General features: G+C 43.2%; 1 protein-coding gene across 4 annotated transcripts in view; it reads left to right on the top strand.

The window, feature by feature from the left end:
* Positions 1-17,857, top strand: part of SETBP1 (SET binding protein 1) — a 266,038-nt gene that overhangs the window by 83,865 nt on the left and 164,316 nt on the right. The window lies entirely within an intron of this gene.

The following is a 17,857-nucleotide window of genomic DNA, read 5'->3' as shown; positions in this document are numbered from 1 at the left end:
TTGTATAGAAAGAGCTTCAGGAAAAGCCTCTCTAGATGGTTTTACATGATCAGTTCTCGTAGATAATCAGAGTCAGAGCAGATAGTTTGCAAGTAGCCTGTTGGCTGCTGTATTTGTATCCTGCTTGAATTTTGAAGATAACAAATGTAGTGATAAATCAATTATCCGATCAAACTTTGCAAATCTATTTCAATAGAATTGATCACATGTGGTGGAGGTCAAATTTGGCCTTGATGGTGGAGAAGAAATTTAGGATTAAATGGCACAAGAAAAGTGCTGCCTAATGTTGTGATCTTCAGACAACAAGAAGAAAAAAGTTGCTGCCGAAGCAAATAAATTAAGGAGCTGTGATAAAGTAATTTCATGCTGAATGCAGCCTTTGTGCAGAGCAGAGGGAATGAAGTTGCTGGAGGTGTATATTGAGTGCCTTGAAGGATGTGTGAAATACAGCATCATAATGGATGCAGCATATAGGGAAAGGAAGGGCATCCGTTCATCTGCGTTGGTCCTGGGCGGTATGGGGCTGTTCCCTTTGCCACACTTCCCCAGGGAAGGTGAAAAGGGAAAGCAATGCTGCCATGCGGTTCATGGACCCTGTTGCAGCCCTGTTCCTTATCATTGCATCGAGATCACCGGCGCTTTGGAAAAAACAAGAGTTCAGAAATATGATTTAGCCTGCACATTTTTGCTCCCTGTCTTGACAAGTGGCAACAAAACAGTCACCAAAAAGGAGTCCAGAGGGTTGCCAGCAGTCTGCCTGTCTCCATCACCAGGTCCTTTGACAGCTGATGACTCCCATGCTTCCTTCCCCATCGCCCCGCTTCCTCAGTGCTGGATCCATGGTCAAATAGGTGCAGTGTAGTTGGACTGCTGCTCAAGGGATCGTGCTGGGCTTTGTTCTGTCTGGGGACCTCTGGCCATTGATTGGGGCAGACAATGACGGGTACCTTGTGCTCCAGGGAGGAGTAGCTGCCTTTTTCTCCAAAGTCCCTGCCTGTGGTTGGGGAGGACGGGCTGTTAATTTAACCCATCTCCTGTAGAAAGAATGCTGGATGCTTAGTCACACTTGAGTGCCTGGTAGATTGCCGAGGTCCCATTTGATAATGTAATACCTATTACAATAGATATGGCCAAGAGGTATTCATTACCATGTAAACAGAGCTTGCAGGAGGCAGGTAGGCAGGTCCCCCTCTTTCTCCACCTCCGCGCCGAGGTATGGGTCTTAATCCACCCCAGGAACCAGGAGACTGAGGACATGGGTGCTGCGGGAGACACCTGAACGTGAGCAAAAAGCTAAACAAATGACAAGTGCCATTGGTTTCCATCACATTTCTGAAAAGCTGGGGTGGCTCAGGGGCAGTTGCTGGACTCCCATCCTTGAGCTGAGATCCTATGGCCATGGTCCCTCCATCTCCAAGGAGGAACGGCTGGTGGGGTCACTCGCTGGGGACCTCATCTGTCTCCCAGTGGCAGAGACTGTAGATGGCTTCACCCACCTGCAGACTACCTCCACTTGAGGATTTTATAATAGTATTTAAGAAACAAGTTTCTAGTCACAAGTGGGATGGTCCAAACACCGGACACAGAGAATGCAGGTGAGACCACAAATCTCCTGCTTTGGCCCTGACCCAGAGCCAAATGCTACTTCCAAACCCCTCAATCTTATCATGACTATGGTGTTGGATTAAAACAAAAAAGAAAAGTGAGTTTTGTGGTGTGAAAACTATTTTGTAGCATCCTGCAGTGCTTGAGGAAGGCGAGAAGGACCTTGGAGACAGGAGAAAGGTGGAGTTGTCAGTGTAACCTTGCTCTGATCAGGTTTCTGGAGGACCCATTCGCTTGGCAGAGAAGACTTTCTCTATGCACAGGTTTTTATTATTTCATCTTTTTGGGAGTATATGTGGTTTGATTTGTTTTCTAGAGTTGACGTCCTCTCTGCTTATTGATTATTTTGTCTATTTAGCCAGGCTGATTGGTACTGCAGTCTCCAAGAGTTTCTTCAACATACTTCATAAGCAAATAATTTCCCTTGCTCTGGTTATTGCTGCCAGATATTGAAGGGAAAAAAAGAAAAAAAAAAAAAGAAAAAAATCATGAAACAAATCACTAGTATCAGGGGAGAGAAAAGGAAAAAAATAATGTGAAATTCAGTGCAGAGCATTAAGAAATGAGGAGAAAACCAGTGACCAAAGACCATCCAGGCAGGTGGGGCAAGGACAAACAAGTCTGACAGAGACAATGGTCTTGGAGAGGGGCTGAGGGAGAGCCTGGGTTCCACTTTACATCCAAATGCATCATTTGCATCCATCCCTGCCTGCATCCCTGTGATCCTGCAGCTGAATCCACAAAGCACACTGCCAGCACCCTGCAAAGGCTGGACCCTGGGGCGGGAGCTGGAGAGGGATAAGCACCCCATTCCCTTCTCCTCTGACCCACTCAGCGCGAGCAAAGCCTCTCAGTACAGGCAAGCCCCTCCAGACGACGCCTCAGTCTCTGGGAATAATAGATGGTGTTTTTACAACCTCTCAGAGGCCTGTTCCTGGGTAGACAGTGAAAGGCAATACCTCAAGACCACTGGGTCACAGGAGGTTGTAAAATTGCTCTTCCCTATATATATATTTTTGACAATGCTTTCACTGAGGAGTGTTTCCTCCTTTCTTCTTTTTTTTTTTTTTAACTTTATTGCTGTGGCAATCAGTCTGTCTTTTTTTTTTTTTTTTTTTCCTTCTCCCCCCCTCCTTTCCTCCCCTTTTCACTTTGACCTATCAAACTGTAAGTCTTATTTTGAGCTGACGGGGAGGTGTTAAATGAGTGGCTGGGCCACCAATTTAAGGGAATTGATGATCTTTGGGGCTAACACTCTCATGGGTCAAATGATAATGTTGCCCTCTAGGTTAAATTCATACGTTACATAGGGAAAACCAGGAGCTTTCACCGAACTCAGGGCCAGTGGGACACAAACAACTTTGGTCATAAACCAATAATTTAAAAGCTGGTTTTGAAAAGAACAATGCAGGGGTGCATAATCTTTCATTTGTCTCTTTTTGACACATTTTTTCCCTTCTAAATTTCTGTGCAATCCTTCGGGCAGCCATTTTCTGTTTGTCTTCTGTAAACATTTAGATAAAAATCGTGGTCCTAAAGTACATTCAGATAAGGATACGTATAGAGACAGATATATATCTCTATATACCTATATCTATCTAGGGACAGATATGGATATAGAGATAGAGATAAATAGGTATATGTATAGGTATAGATATAGATATAGCTATAGATAGATACAGATATGATTATAGATATAGATACAGATATAGGTATAGATGATATAGGTACAGATGAGAGATAGAGATAGAGATAGATGAGATAGAGATAGAGATAGAGATAGAGATAGAGATAGAGATAGAGATAGCCAAAGCTATGAGGTTCATGGGGCTTAGGGCTGATTTACTGGCATGGCAAGGCCTATAGATGAAGCCATGCTACTAATTATTAGTAAGATTTTCTGCCTTCCATGTTTGCTATGGTCTCCTTTCTGCCCCATCATGTTCTCCTTATGTAAACCCCTCCAACCCACTGCCATCTTGTCTACCCTTTGCTTCGTAGCTCTGCTGCCACATACCAATGCGAGTTGCATTTTGTCCAAAACCAAGTATCTCAAGGTATTCAATAAATGGAAATAAATTCCTGAAATAAATTCCTGTCTCTCCCCCTCCCCTGCTTTTTTTTTCTTTTTTTTTTCTTTTTTTTCCATCCTGTATTGCATTCTCTGTGGAATCATAAACAAATCATTGGTAATGGGCATTTATTCCCCCCTGCACCCATGACAAATGAGATTGACATTGTGGGTCCTCAGCTGCAAGTGGTTACAAAATGGTTTAAAGCCTACTGGGGCCATTCGGAACAAAGCCTGTAGTTGTATTTATGGGCACAGATTTTGATAAATCCATCCTATTTTTATTTCTTTTTTTCTTGGGGTGATTCCAATGATTTCACAGGTTGAAAAGACATCAGAAATTTTGGCTCACAGTTGCAAAAAAAACCTGTCTGTAGGATGAATATGAGGAGAGGAATGAGAACTGACCCTAGTGTGTTTACAGTCACTTCTCCATCTCATCCACCGGTGGCTCAGAGGAACGCTTACATGTACACTATTTACAGAGCTTCATACCCAAGTTCACTCTTGGGAGACAGAAGCAAGAAAGCTACACATCATCACAAAACAGCACCTAAATTAATTACAGGAGTGATGGCCCTCAGCTCAGTCACAACCAGGCAGCCATATACTGCCTTCAAAATGCCACTGACTGTCCCCACAGATTATCCCCCAGCCTGCTGGCTGCCGGCCTGGGGCAGCACCTCCTGTCGTGGATGTGTAGAGCTGAGCAACACCAAACAGATTTTAGGTGATCCTTACAATCCTCCTAATGGGACAGGGATGCAGTGCACAGGGAAGATGGCATTAGTCGGAGGTAAGAGGCTGATCTCCAGTGATACTTTGGCTGAGTTTGCATCTGAATCCAAGTCAAAGATGGGGAATTAACTGCATGCTCGACTAAACAAAAAGTGGACATCTCTCCCATCACAGTTTATAAGGCTTAGGTCATGTCTCTCTCATCCAAGAGAACATTGAATAGTTCAGGCTTTATTGCAGGGGTAGGCTCGGTCCTTGAAACAGTGCCTGTCGGCAAGAGAACAAGAGTACTTTGACAGATACTTAAAAAGATAGTGTTCTAAAAAAAAACAAAAAAAAAACCCATCTGTGGAAACTATAAACCCATATTGCTTCCAAATATGTGACTACTTGAAATCGTTTGTAGTGGCCTCATGTTTGAGAGCAGCGAGAGGTCTGGAAAGAGGATGCCAGATAAACATTGCTACCACCAACAGATCATGGAAGTTTCCCCCTCTCAACCCAAAGTGTAGGGTTGCCATTTAGCAGTCACCCATTCAGGACCCAGCAGGAATGAATTCCTCAGGATGGCACTCTGGGAGCACAAATCCCTGCAGCTGAGCCTGACGAGGGATTGCTTGGATGGGGATGATCAACTGCCGGCTCTGAGCCTTGTTTTCAGGATCAAAAGCTGCCTCTGCCTACAGGTAACCCTCACCAGGAAGGCTTCACTGGGTGGTGGGGCAGCAAAGGGTCACTTCACATTTTTCTTATCTTGTATTTTGCAGTATTTAAACTGGAAAGGCCATACTATAAGTGCAGCGGTAGGTACGGAAAAAAAAAAAGTGAAATAAATTGGCAGCTGAGACCATCCAATGTTTAGAGACGGGATATGAGCGGTTCTGTGTCAAGGACAGAGATTTTGGGGAGCTTGAGGATAATTTCTTCACCTCAAGCTCCTGAGTGATCTTTGGGGAGCTCAGAAATCAAGGCTTTACTGTTTTCTCTGAAAACAATTGAGTTTGCCAGTCTTTACATGTTCAGGCTTCAGATACCAATGAATTATTTGTGAAGGTCATGTTGGATTTGTGGGACAGCATTAGTACTTGCCTCCAAGGGAAGCAAGCCTTCTGTCAGGAAATTTCTTAGAAAAATGGATTATTATTGCTATTATTTTCATGGGATATGTAATTCAGTGATGCCGGGTGAGTGCTGGGTTGTTAGGCTGGATGTTTGTGTTGGATATTTCACCTCTGGTAATTACAAGTTTGCATTAGAAACCTTCAGTATGGACACATTTGACAAGGAAATACATTTGAAATCTCCCAGTAGCACTTTTTAGTTGTTTCAAATAAATAAAAGAGGACTTATCTTCCCCAGATCCTGATGAGGTAGTCAGCAGCTTGCAGCAGATAGATAGATTACTACCTACACAGAAATGCCAAGTATCCTCCAGGCCCAGGAGAGGGAGATCACTTACTGCAAGGCCACTGAGAGTTTAACGAGCTAACAGGGAATAAATATTCAACACAGAGTTTTCGCAGGTGTTAATGACACGATGGTCTTTTGCCTCAATTTAAAAAAATAGAAAAAAAAATTCAACTTGCTGTTTATTATGTTTTGTTCTCATCTTATTAAGGTTTAAATGTAACTTCTCTTAAACGCCAGTGACTTGTTTATTTTACTTTGAATTATCATGTCACAGAAACTTACCTTTCATTTTCAAGCAGAGCCTCAAAACTCAGTATCATGATTAATAAAATATGAAGAGTTTATGCTGTCTGTTTCTCCTGGTTTGAAAGAACAATTTTTCTGTCCCTGAGAAGACAGGTAGCATTGCTAAGGAAATAGATGTACTTTTCTCTCTTTCTGTGCTAAGGCTCTGGACTAGGGAATGAGATACATGGACAGAAATCTCAGCCCTGCCAGAGACTTTCTGGGTGGTGTTGGTTGCATTCAAATGACAACTTTGCATATCCTAAAGTCATGTCACATCTGACACAGTCACGCAAGGTCTTTCTTAGACAGCTCACTGGAGATGCTGGTTTGTTGGCTATCGGTGGATCCTGGAATCAGTAGACACTTGGACATCTAAGTTAGATAAAGGGAACCCTTCTCTTCATGATTTAGTCCTTCTCCAGACTCCTTCTGTTAAATGAGGGTAACATTTTTTCCTTTTTACCCATCCTTCTGGAACGTCCTCAGGGCTTCTCAATCCCAGCACGTGCTGCCCAGTGCAGTGATACTTTGATCCTGGTACAGGCTGTGATGTCTCACTTGCATTTCAGAAGATAATAGTCACATTAATCACATTTTAAGTCAGTTTATTATGGGTAGTACATGTGTATTGTACATATATACTATACATGTACTATACACGTACTATACACAAGGCTACAATAACATAGTCTGACATCAGTTTTAATGAGTTTCATGCCTGAAATGCAAATTATAAAGTGAGTGTGAATAACTAATCAGGATCTAGACATTAGTGTGGCATCCCGTGGATAATTTTAGAACCATAAAAACAGGATGCTTACAAATAAGTGTGAAACTAATGCACGACAAGACACATATAGAAATTAAATACATTTTTTGATTCTGAAGTACAAGGTATTAGGACTCATATTGTATAAGCTCTTCACACTGTTGGAAGGACAAATAGAGTTTTATTTATTTTTAAATAAAGTCCAAGATTTTCAAGTAAATGAATGGCTTCTGAAGGTGTGAATTTAAGACAACAAACTCATTCATCATGATGGCATCACGAGAAGCTAGAAGTTCTGCACAAACCTCCTCCTTGGGCCACAAAATGCAAAACAAGAGAACAAAGCTTTCCACTCACTTTTTCATGGCAAACAGAGAATTGGGGGCATGCAAAGGAGTTGCTTTTAATTTGTTTGTTTGCTTTGGACCTGTCCTAATCAAGGGCTTTCCCAAGCTGCTCTCTTTCCCCCTCCCACAAACTTTCCAGACTCCCTTGTGCTTCTCTCCTCTTTCCTTTTATTTATTTAATTTGTGAAAAGAACCAAAGGGGGTCCCCAACATCCCATCACCTAGGAGAACCAGTTTCCCTACAGGGCTGCAGAAGCCAGACAGAAAGGACTCAAACAGGCAGCGGTGAGGCGAGGAGAGTGTTATCAATCATTCAGCGTGTTAAAAGGGAAGAAGGAGCAAGAAAAAGAAGGAAAGTGAAGGCGGGGAGTGGGGTGGGAGGAAAGAGCCTGGGCTGAATTGGAGGAATTTCCTTCCCCCCCCTCCGGCCCCGGTTGCTAAAGGGAGGTTTTTTGGACATCTGCCCAGACACATGCCGAGTTAAAGGAGCGGGATAAATTCTGGAAGAATGAATGGAGGGAGAGGAGGGGTTGGGAGGACAGAGGGGAGTGCAGGCTACAGGGGGGCAATGGCAGCTACAGGGACAAAGAAGTTCTGTGGAGGGAGACCTCAACAGTTGTGCGTGTGTGTGTGTGTGTGTGTGTGTGTGTATGTGTGTGTGTGTATGTTTTTTGCTTCTTTTTCCTGCTGGATATTTCAAACATTCATTCTTGGGAGGGCATTATCATAGATCGGTGAGACCTCTCTGTTGGATGGTGAAAGGCAGATTGTTGTCTCTTGAATCTTCTTCTATATTGCCTGGAAGAGACAGATACACGAGCGAATGGAAGTTATAGACAGGCTGGCTGCATCAGGTCCAGTAAACACATTTTGAACAGCAAGGGCAATATGATTGTTTGAGCAGGACTCATTGTAGGCTCTTTCCATCTCCTGATGTCTCCAGGCAAGGTTGTGTGACCTTCTGAAAGATTCATTGAGCCTGGCAATTTCTGAGCATGATTCAGAGTGTAGATGGGCAAAACTGCGTGGTCAGCTTGGATAACCCAGACGAAAGGTCAGATAAATTATTCTGCCTGCAACAGTCCTGGGATGTGCAGGTCACGCTCTGGACAGTTTGTTCCCATCCGTGCCTTCTCAATTCCCCAGTTTCAGGATGTCTCTGCCTCGTCTTTCCCAGTTTACCTATTCATCCAATAGATGTCTAGCCCTGTTGGAGTGCAGATATATGTTAGGACCCACTCAGTTGATGAGACAACAGCAAAACTGGACTGGCAGCAACCTCTGTCCAGAAGAACCAGCTTGACATGGATTGGTAGTAGTAATCTCCTCTTCATATCTGCTTCAGCTAAAAATTTTCTGTCCATCCTCTCAGGTCTCTGCTGGCCTTAAGAGCTATGAACCTGTGAATTACTCTGAATTTGCTAAGAGGTCTGCATAACATCTTGTCTACCGCGGGTAGATAGCCACAAGATACCTCTGTGAATGTCCTTCCAAACCCTACAGCTCCGGTTATGAGCCCCATTTCTGTAACCCTACCTGAAAGATAATCGCAGCCTCATGCTCTTGAAGCAGGTTTTTGTAGGATGAATCTTAGTTGTGCCACCGTTCTCTTGTGTTACTTTGATAACTTTATGAATTATTTTAGACTTTAAGAGTTCCCTCATGTGACCAAATCTTATCCAGAGCTTCAATTGGTAGGGCTAATTAAAGTACTGCGAGGTAAAACCTGTGTCAGCTCAGAATCTGCACCCACAAAGCTGTTTTTTTCAGCAAGGTCCTCCATCTGGGTCGGGGCAATTCCAAGCACCGATATGGGCTGGGCAGTGACTGGCTTGAGAGCAGCCCTGAAGAAAAGGACTTGGGAGTGCTGGGGGACGAGAGGCTCAACATGAGCCCTCAGTGTGCACTAGCAGCCCGGAAAGCCAATCGTATCCTGGGCTGCATCAGGAGAAGCGTGGCCAGCAGGTCGAGGGAGGTGATTCTCCCCCTCTACTCCACTCTCGTGAGACCCCACCTGGAGTACTGCGTCCAGTTCTGGAGCCCCTACTACAAGAAAGATATGGACGTGCTGGAACGTGTTCAGAGAATGGCCACGGATGGTAGCTAGAGGATGATGAGAGGGCTGGAGCACCTCTCCTGTGAGGACAGACTGAGAGACTTGGGGTTGTTCAGTCTGGAGAAAAGAAGGCTCCGAGGAGATCTTCTAGTGCCCTACCAGTATCTTAAGGGGGCCTACAAGAAACTCGGTGATGGACTTTTTAGGATCTCAGGTAATGGTAGGACTAGAGGGAACAGATTAAAACTAGAGATGGGTCGATTCAGACTGGACGTTAGGAAGAAGTTCTTCCCCATGAGGGTGGTGAGACACTGGAACAGGATGCCCAGAGAGGTGGTGGAAGCCCCATCCCTGGAGGTGTTCAAGGCCAGGCTGGATGGGGCTCTGAGCAACCTGATCTAGTGGGAGGTGTCCCTGCCCATGGCAGGGGGTTTGGAACTAGATGATCTTCAAGGTTCCTTCCAACCCTAACAATTCTATGATTCTGTGATTCTATGACTTACTGAATAGGCCTGTGGAATGCACCTGGGTTACATTGATTTTTCAGTACAGAAGTCTAAGCGTACTCTCTATAGCATCACACTACTTTCACATAACAGCAATGGCTTTCAGCCATGCCAGTGACCCATGCAATAAGCAGATTTCTTAAATGATAAATCTTTGGTAAATGCACTGACTAATTAACTCCTTGAAAGTCCAGATTACCTGGAAGGTGATTTTGACCAGATCCCAAACTGAAGTTTGGTCTGCTGTAATATATTTTATCACTTCTATGTTCAATGTGTTGTCTGGTCTCTTTTGGGCAAAAAAATGCTCTAGTCATCTGCTACCAAGGCCTGCCTACAAGTTTCACGTTGTCTTTTCCAGAAGCTGTGACTACCACAAGGCTGTTTAAGGTAGAAATTTTCTTCTTCTGAGGTTTTAGCAAGTAGAAGACTCAAGAGGGTGTTTGATCCATTTGTTATAATCATTGTCATTGTCACCCACTTACTGTAACTAAAAATATTTCCATTGCTACAAATTTTAGTTAAATTGGCCAATGGAAATAGAGTATCCTTCCGCCCACCTCGAGAAACAAACAGAGAGTTATCCCCAGAGCAGTTTAAAATATAACATTTTGATCATTCACACAAAACAAACATTGGTTCAGCTCTTTCCTGGATAAGTTGTTCTAATGCCTAAGCTAAGTTTGGAGTAGCTAAGCTTGAAAAGGAAACGTGAACAAACAGGGTTTGCACCTGGAATAATCATTATCCTCTTTTTGTATTGGGATGCAGTAGCTTAAAAAGAAGTAGTGAAAGGCAATAGTTACACTTTGAATGCACATAGCCCATGTTGAAGCTTGCACAGTTGTTTCATTTATCTTTAGAGTAATAACAGTTACTTGGTAAAAAAAGGTCCAATTAGACATTCAGATTGGTTCATGTTTTGCACAATTGAAATGCAGTTGAGCTGCAAAATACAAAATCTGAAGCTAAAAAAAGTCCTCAGCTGTGGTGCTACTAGGAATTTTGGGGATCCAGAGAAGCCAGATATTGGCCAAATGTCAATAGATAATGTTTAAAAAGGCCAAAAATACAGCCTTAAGCTTTTAAATGTCATAAAATGGAAAAGTTGCAGGAAAAGCTTCTTCTGCTCTCAGGAAACACGAACACTTAAGGCTAACCTAGTCCAAGGGCTGGATTACAAAACCTGGGAGAAGTGTGAGTCAAAGAAATAGATAAAACACTGAAGTGAAGCCTTTGCATTAAAGCTGGAACTTAAGAAGTTTCCAACTTGTACTGTTGCTCCGAGGCAAGTCAGTCCTCTGTTTCTCACAGCCATCACAAGGGAACTTTTAGGAGCATTGGCTTCACTTCTATAGAGGTTATGAAAACTGTACAGTCAGATTTTGCAGGTTTTATTCATTTTATGGGTAAAATCAGGTTGATGAGGGACAATTATTATTAGAACATGGGGACTTGCACATCGAGGTTATTAATTGAGTATTCCTCCTTGGTGTTGTGCTTGTTGCTCTGCATAGAGGTAGGACTCAGAATCTGGTTCTTCCTGCTGTCATGCTCCCAGTAAGCAGGATTTAAGATTTAGGTTTACTTCTATTTTGAATGGACATGAGAAAAGGCTTGCTCCCTCACTGTTGGAGCTGTTCAAGTTGAAAGTTGGAGGGACCTTGTGGCTTGCACAGCTGTACTGTACGACCTGCTGCAGACCTGGGAGAAGATTTCAGCCTCCAGACTTTCTGGCCCTTTCACAGAATCGTAGAATCATAGAATTGCCTAGGTTGGAAGGCACCTTTCTGATCATCTAGTCCAACCATCACCCTAACTCTGACAAAATAAATACATCGCTAAACTATATCTCTAAGCACTATGTCTACCTGTTTTTTAAATACCTCCAGGGATGGTGACTCAATCACTTCCCTGGGCAATCTGTTCCACTCCTTATTAACCCTTTCAGCATAAAAATTTTTCCTAACATCCAGTCTAAACCTGCCCTGGCACAACTTGAGGCTGTTTCCTCTTATCATATCGCCTGTTACTTGGGAGAAGAGACCAGCCCCCACCCCTTGGTTTTATACTCGCTTCAATATTATAGATAAAAATAAATTGGAAAATAGAGGAGAGCATTCAGAAAAGGCAACTTAGCTTTAAAAATCACTTGTGTTAGTAATCTGATGTCAATGTTTTAGTGCACCTCAAACATACAGTGTTTTTCACAGGTAACACTTGGGAGAGCTGGTCTGTATAGACCAGTATATATTTTGTGCCAGGACAACACTCCATGTTTGATCAAAGTATAACAACAATAAGTCAATAATAATAAGTCATATAATATCTAGACTGTACACAGTTCTCTGAATTAGGATGCCTTTAAAGATAGCTTTTTTTTTCCCATTCTCACATAATTGCACTCTAGAAGCATTTTTATCTTGGTGTACTTCTATCCACGTAGTAAAAGCAGTGCAACTTCTGCATGGTGACTAATCCTTATCTATGTAAGTTTAAAGCAAAAATGACCAGTTGGTGTCCTAAGGCTATATTAGGTTGCACAGTGCGTTTTTTGTCTGGTTCCAAAGAATTCTGGGTGGTCAGTGAGTCAATCCACCAAGTATATTGTTGTGTGTGTATAAGGGAGTATAGATCCAGAGTGCATCTGCCTACTGTTTGCTATGCTTGCCCATCTGGGAATAAAAGTGGCCCCTAGCATAGTAAAGTTGGTCATGCCTTTAGACCATTGACCCAACGTACCTCCTCTGTCCAGGGAGGTGAAATAATACTAGTCCTTAAGTAGAGGTGAATATTTCCAAGCCAGAGTGATACTATAATCGTAAATGAGGGTGGACATTCATTTTTTCTCCATGTTTTAATATGGGATGGTTTAGTCTCACAAAGTCATTAACCAGCTCTATGTATATAAACACATGTTACGTTATGGCTCACTCCCAGAATGGATCAAACCATATGCACATCACTCGATGATTGAGCCCCAACCCCATGTTTACTAACTACTACTGATATTTAGCTTAGATATAGGTATTCAGTGTGAAGAACGGGCTGGCTTCTTTCACCAGTCAGGAGCCTGACCTGCCTGCCCAGAGACTGGGCTTGTCAATGCCCTTTGTCGTGCTCTGATTACAACAGCGCTGGCAGAGCCGACGTTGTGTTTGGCGCTTGCTGCATTCTGATTTGCTCCACAGTGCTGCACACCAAAATGAAAAACATCTGGTCGACTCACACGCTCTGTTTAGACTGGTTACACAAATGCATGGTATTATGCAACCCAGACCTGCGATCCTATTTCTCCCTCTTCTGAAGAATTTAATATTTTTCTTTTAATCACATCAGACAGACAGTTGGACGACTTCCCAGTGCCATTTCTCAGATGGTGAGCCTTTTTGCTTGACCCGTCAGTACAGGTCAGCCTGCCATCACCTCATTGTTTTGCAAGAACATCTTGTGTCTTTTTTGCTTCCCTACCCGTGAAGCTGAGCAGCACCAGGTCATGCCAAGGGACCAGCTGTGGAAGCTTGGTGAAGTTCTTCCTGAAGCACAACGAGCTGGTTCAGGCAGGGTGTTTAGCTGGCTTATTCCTTGGGCTTTTCCTCTTTGACTGTGCAGGCTTTCCAGCAGGCAGGGCAGAGCTGATAACACTTGTTCCCCAGCTCCAGACAAGTCTGCCAGTCCCGTCACTTGCAAGAGATGACCCACCCGGGGTAAGCAGTACGATGCATTGCAGCAGGAGGAGTTCAACACAGGATTTCTGATGGCTTTGGTCCTATTGTCCTCTTCAATGTGCTTTCAGTAAATCGCTCAAATGTGCATTTCATTGGGCTCTTTTCAGCTCCAAAGCGAGCAGGTTTTCTGAGCAGAGCAATCGTCAACAGAAAATGGCAGCGCCGCCCACTGGCTCTCCATCAGGCTCACGGCAGTTGAAAATCAAGTTTAGTAACTCAAGCTCTGTAAGTTCAGCTTTTAATTAAAATACATAATTTAATGTTAGAGACCTCATTCTCTGAGAAGGGTACCATGATAAATGCCCGCATCTGACCTGGATTGCTGAAAATTGGCATATTGCCTCTATTACGTTAGAGATAGCAAACCCAAACTGACTTATCGTTATAACCGTCTGCCAAGCAGACAGAGGCACTGTCTTCATCCCAGATATAAAAAAAATGAAGTAACATTCATTGGTGTTGACTTATTTTATATGTAAACTGATGCAACAGCGTAGTGTGACCGTAGGATGAGCTGTTGAACATGAGCCTCCACACTGTCACATCAAATCATGCAAGGCTGTCTGCAATAAACTGTGTGGGGACATTGCTCAATGGGCTGTCTTAAACTCCATCTCTGGAGGCTCCCCCAGATTCCTGCCGCTGTCTATGGATTAGATGGTATCTGATCAGAATTCCTTCTTCTTTGTGTATGTGTGTGCTTCTATGTCTGCAGACGTGAACATATAAGCAACATTTAATACATGGAAGAAAGAGTAATAAAAAAAACCCCCTGATTAGTGCCTATTATCTCAGGAGCTCATGCTGTTTTTTTTCACTGCCCAGTTCCTGCCTCCTTTATAAGGATTTCCTCTATATCCTGTGATAGACTTTGCTATAATCCTGGGCTTTGCCAGCTGAGATGGAGGGATGGCTCCTTTAATTTGCTTGGAAGTGGTCCAGTCACTGGAGTCTGGATAGCTCTGGTTCATATCTTAATAATTTTTATGCCTTCGCATGAATTTTTCAAATGGGAAATACCCTGGTGAGCCCCTGGATCTTTCTCTCTTGGCTGGCAGCTTCACTGCTCCATTGAGGCAGCCAAGGAAACCTCATACTCCAAGCCACAAGGAACCTCCTCTTCCATTCGGGTTTTAGCTCAGAGGCGCATGCACGTACGTGCACGCACAGGCACAGGCACACATTGCTTGATTCACTATTTCTCTCATCCCCCTTTCACCTATTAGTGTCCTTTGAAGGATCAGGTTACCTTGCCAATGGAAATATATGAGCTCGCTGTGTGATATAGCATAACTGCAACAGCAGATCATATAATTTTCCCCCGAAGGCTTGTTGCAGACTATGTCGAGTCATTTGTATTTATGACAGCTTGAGGGTGATTTAGTGCGACCTCACTTTGATAAAAGCCATTTAGAGCTCATAAATATGGGTGACACACAGCCTTCTCGGCTGGGATTTTAAACGGAGAGCTGCATTTGCATTCCCATTGAGCTTTTATTGTTTGGGGGGTAGGAAATGGAAGGAGGAAGAGAAAACAGGAAACAGAAGGAGTGTGTGAAATGCAAAAGGGTCCTTGAGAAGCGAAGGGTGCTGCTGTGCTTAGAGCATCTCTAGCTCGAAGCACCCGTGATGCCCCCTCCTCTCCACAGCTCCTCTTGGGTGTGGGGCAAGGTGAAGCTCCACTTGCCCTGAGCAGGTCAGCCAGTGGGAGAAGCGGATTCTCCAGATCAGGGAGAACATGAATTTAGCACTTAGTTTCCACAACAAAATTATAAAAGACCTCCATATGCCAACAGGTTTTTGTTTAGCTTGGGTCTTAATGTTGTGTGCTGTATTTTTTACTTAATTTCAAGGAGACATTTCCTGAGTGTATTTATAGTCTGTAACTAGATTTATAAGGAGGTAGACAATTTATGGCCAATATTAAAAGGTACTTAAGTCCAGCATAGAGTTGTCAGATTTTATGCCCTAGGCTTAAATTGATCATTGATGGAAGCAAGCAGGAAGATTGTTCTTGGAAAGTTACAATTTTTTCATAATTTTTAATCCCCAAAGGAACCTGAGTATCACAGCCCATTGAATTTCACACAGAGATGAGCATCTTTATTTTATAAATGAGGATTCAAAAGATGAAGTGTTTTTCATTTTTGTAGTCATGAGCAGAGGCAGGACCTGAGCCTAGGTGGGTGTCTTGACCATCAGGTCACCAATCAATCCACTCCTTGCAGCCTTCAGTCCCCATGTTCTCCGTTTTTTCTTTGTCTTATGCAACCAGTGTGGGTCAACAGGAATGACTGGAAACTGTTCTAGGGGCTGGGAAATTTATCCTAACATGTTCACATCTTTAATGGCATAATTATTTATTGCAAGCAGACGAGGACCGCGACACTTAGTTTTTTGTGTAAAGCTATCCTGTTCATGGGCTTGATGTTCAGGGCTGTGAGTTAACAATTAAACTAATCAAAAAAACCACACCTGTTTAATAGCATCTGCCTATAGCACTAATACAGGTCTTTTTCAGAGTTTTACATGTGCAAAAGCTTTAGATTGTGATTCAAATGCTTAAACATCATCACTGGTGAAAGTTACCTCTGAAATCTGTACGGCAAACACATTTTAGCGTATAACTATATGTTTGAAATACAGAAAAAAGATTTAAGCTGATCACTTATTGAGCCCTTTTTTAGCTTTTTGGAGTGTTCTTTATAAATTATAGTGATTTTATTAAACATTATTTTTAATTGTTGTGGTCTAACAGGATAAAGCTATCACAAAGGCAAAATAAATCTTGCTTGCCTTTCAAATCGTTCCTATGGTGCGGTATATCATTAGAACACTGTACCCAATTATTTAATTTTATACATAAACTAATCAATTGACCAATTTTCCATTATTATTGTCCTTCGGGTTGGATAGTGTTCATGTGTTGCACTGTCGGTTAAGCTTGATGTTTACAGCAGCAAACCCAGTGCTTTCTTTAAGCTATTTTATCAGTAAAAATCTTTCATGTCACAACGTGATTAAGGTTTATATATACTTAAAGAGTTTTCAGAATAGCATTGTGCGTGGCGGTGGACCAGCACTATCCAGGCATAGATTCAGAGAGGGGGTTGAATACAGAGAGAGTCTCTGCAGCTGCAGCCCCGGTCTTCTGCATTAGCCTCTGCTGGTTCATGCACCCGATGTGGTACTGCCACACGGCTGTCCCCCTCTGCGTTTACATCGGGGCTCCCACCTAATACCTAGGCAACTGAATCCCAATGAATTAAAAGGCAGTGTGCTTTTCATTAAGCAAATGAAAAGAAAATCACAGTCCCTGCCCCGAAGATGGTACAGTGTAATCAATGGCATCATTAATGGGAAACTTCACTGCGCTCGGAGGAACAGTAAAACACGCATGAAGGGAACCTGAAGATGAGACAACCGGTAAACTTCTTACTCTGCTTCGGCTTCATTAGCCATTAGAGCAGGATAATGGCACTTACCTTACCCCACCAGAGATTAGTTAGTTGTTGGTAGCACAAAGTTATGGAGGAAAAAAAGAAAAAAAAAAAAAAAAAAGAATAATCCCGCCAATTCTTGCCTTAGTGAGGCTGGCAGTGGGTGAGGTTGGGACCCAAGTTGTGCAGCATGGCTCCAGTCGCCATCCTGGTTCTGGAGTACAGGGATGCTTGTGTATGGGCTCTTGGCTTGTGGAAGAGCAGCAGTGTCAGGTGCGTGCAACCTCTCAGCTGCTCCAGTGCACTCTTTCCAGCACAAGGGGAAGGAAAGAACTGGTTTACCAGCCTGGCCTTTCACATTTGGGGTTCAGGTGTGGTTTAGCTCCAGAGCAGGCATGTTTGGAGATCGCCGTCAGCTGCCCTGCAGACGCTCAGCTGCTTTGCCGAAAGCCCCATGTGGATGGGACCTTATTCGGCAATCTGCACCGCAGGACCTGTCCATGGCTGACAAAAGGGAGGCGCGGAGCAGAATTGACACCACCGCGCGAGGAGGCTTGCGCAACACCTGTCCGCACCATGCCTGGCGCAAGCCGATGTCATTTATCTTTACAAGCATTTTTATTAAAAGTAGGTCCTAGAGCAAATAGACTTTGCAGTGTGGCTTTTTTCATTAAATGGGCTGATGCAGTCTCTGCTGACTCAAAAAGCCAATCAACGAGCCCTCTGAATCTTTGATCCATTTTTCTACTTAGCTGTTCTCCAAAGGCTCAATTTCCTCTCCTGTCATGCTTTAGAGAGGGGGAAAATACACAACCTAGTCCCCGAGTTATAATACAATTATTTGGTGCAAGGGAATTTTTTTTTTTTTCACTTGAATAAATTAGTTGTTAATTAAAGCT

The sequence above is a fragment of the Larus michahellis genome, chromosome Z, assembly GCF_964199755.1.
Source record: "Larus michahellis chromosome Z, bLarMic1.1, whole genome shotgun sequence".
Lineage (NCBI taxonomy): Eukaryota > Metazoa > Chordata > Aves > Charadriiformes > Laridae > Larus > Larus michahellis.
This window is presented reverse-complemented; position numbering and strand designations above follow the sequence as displayed.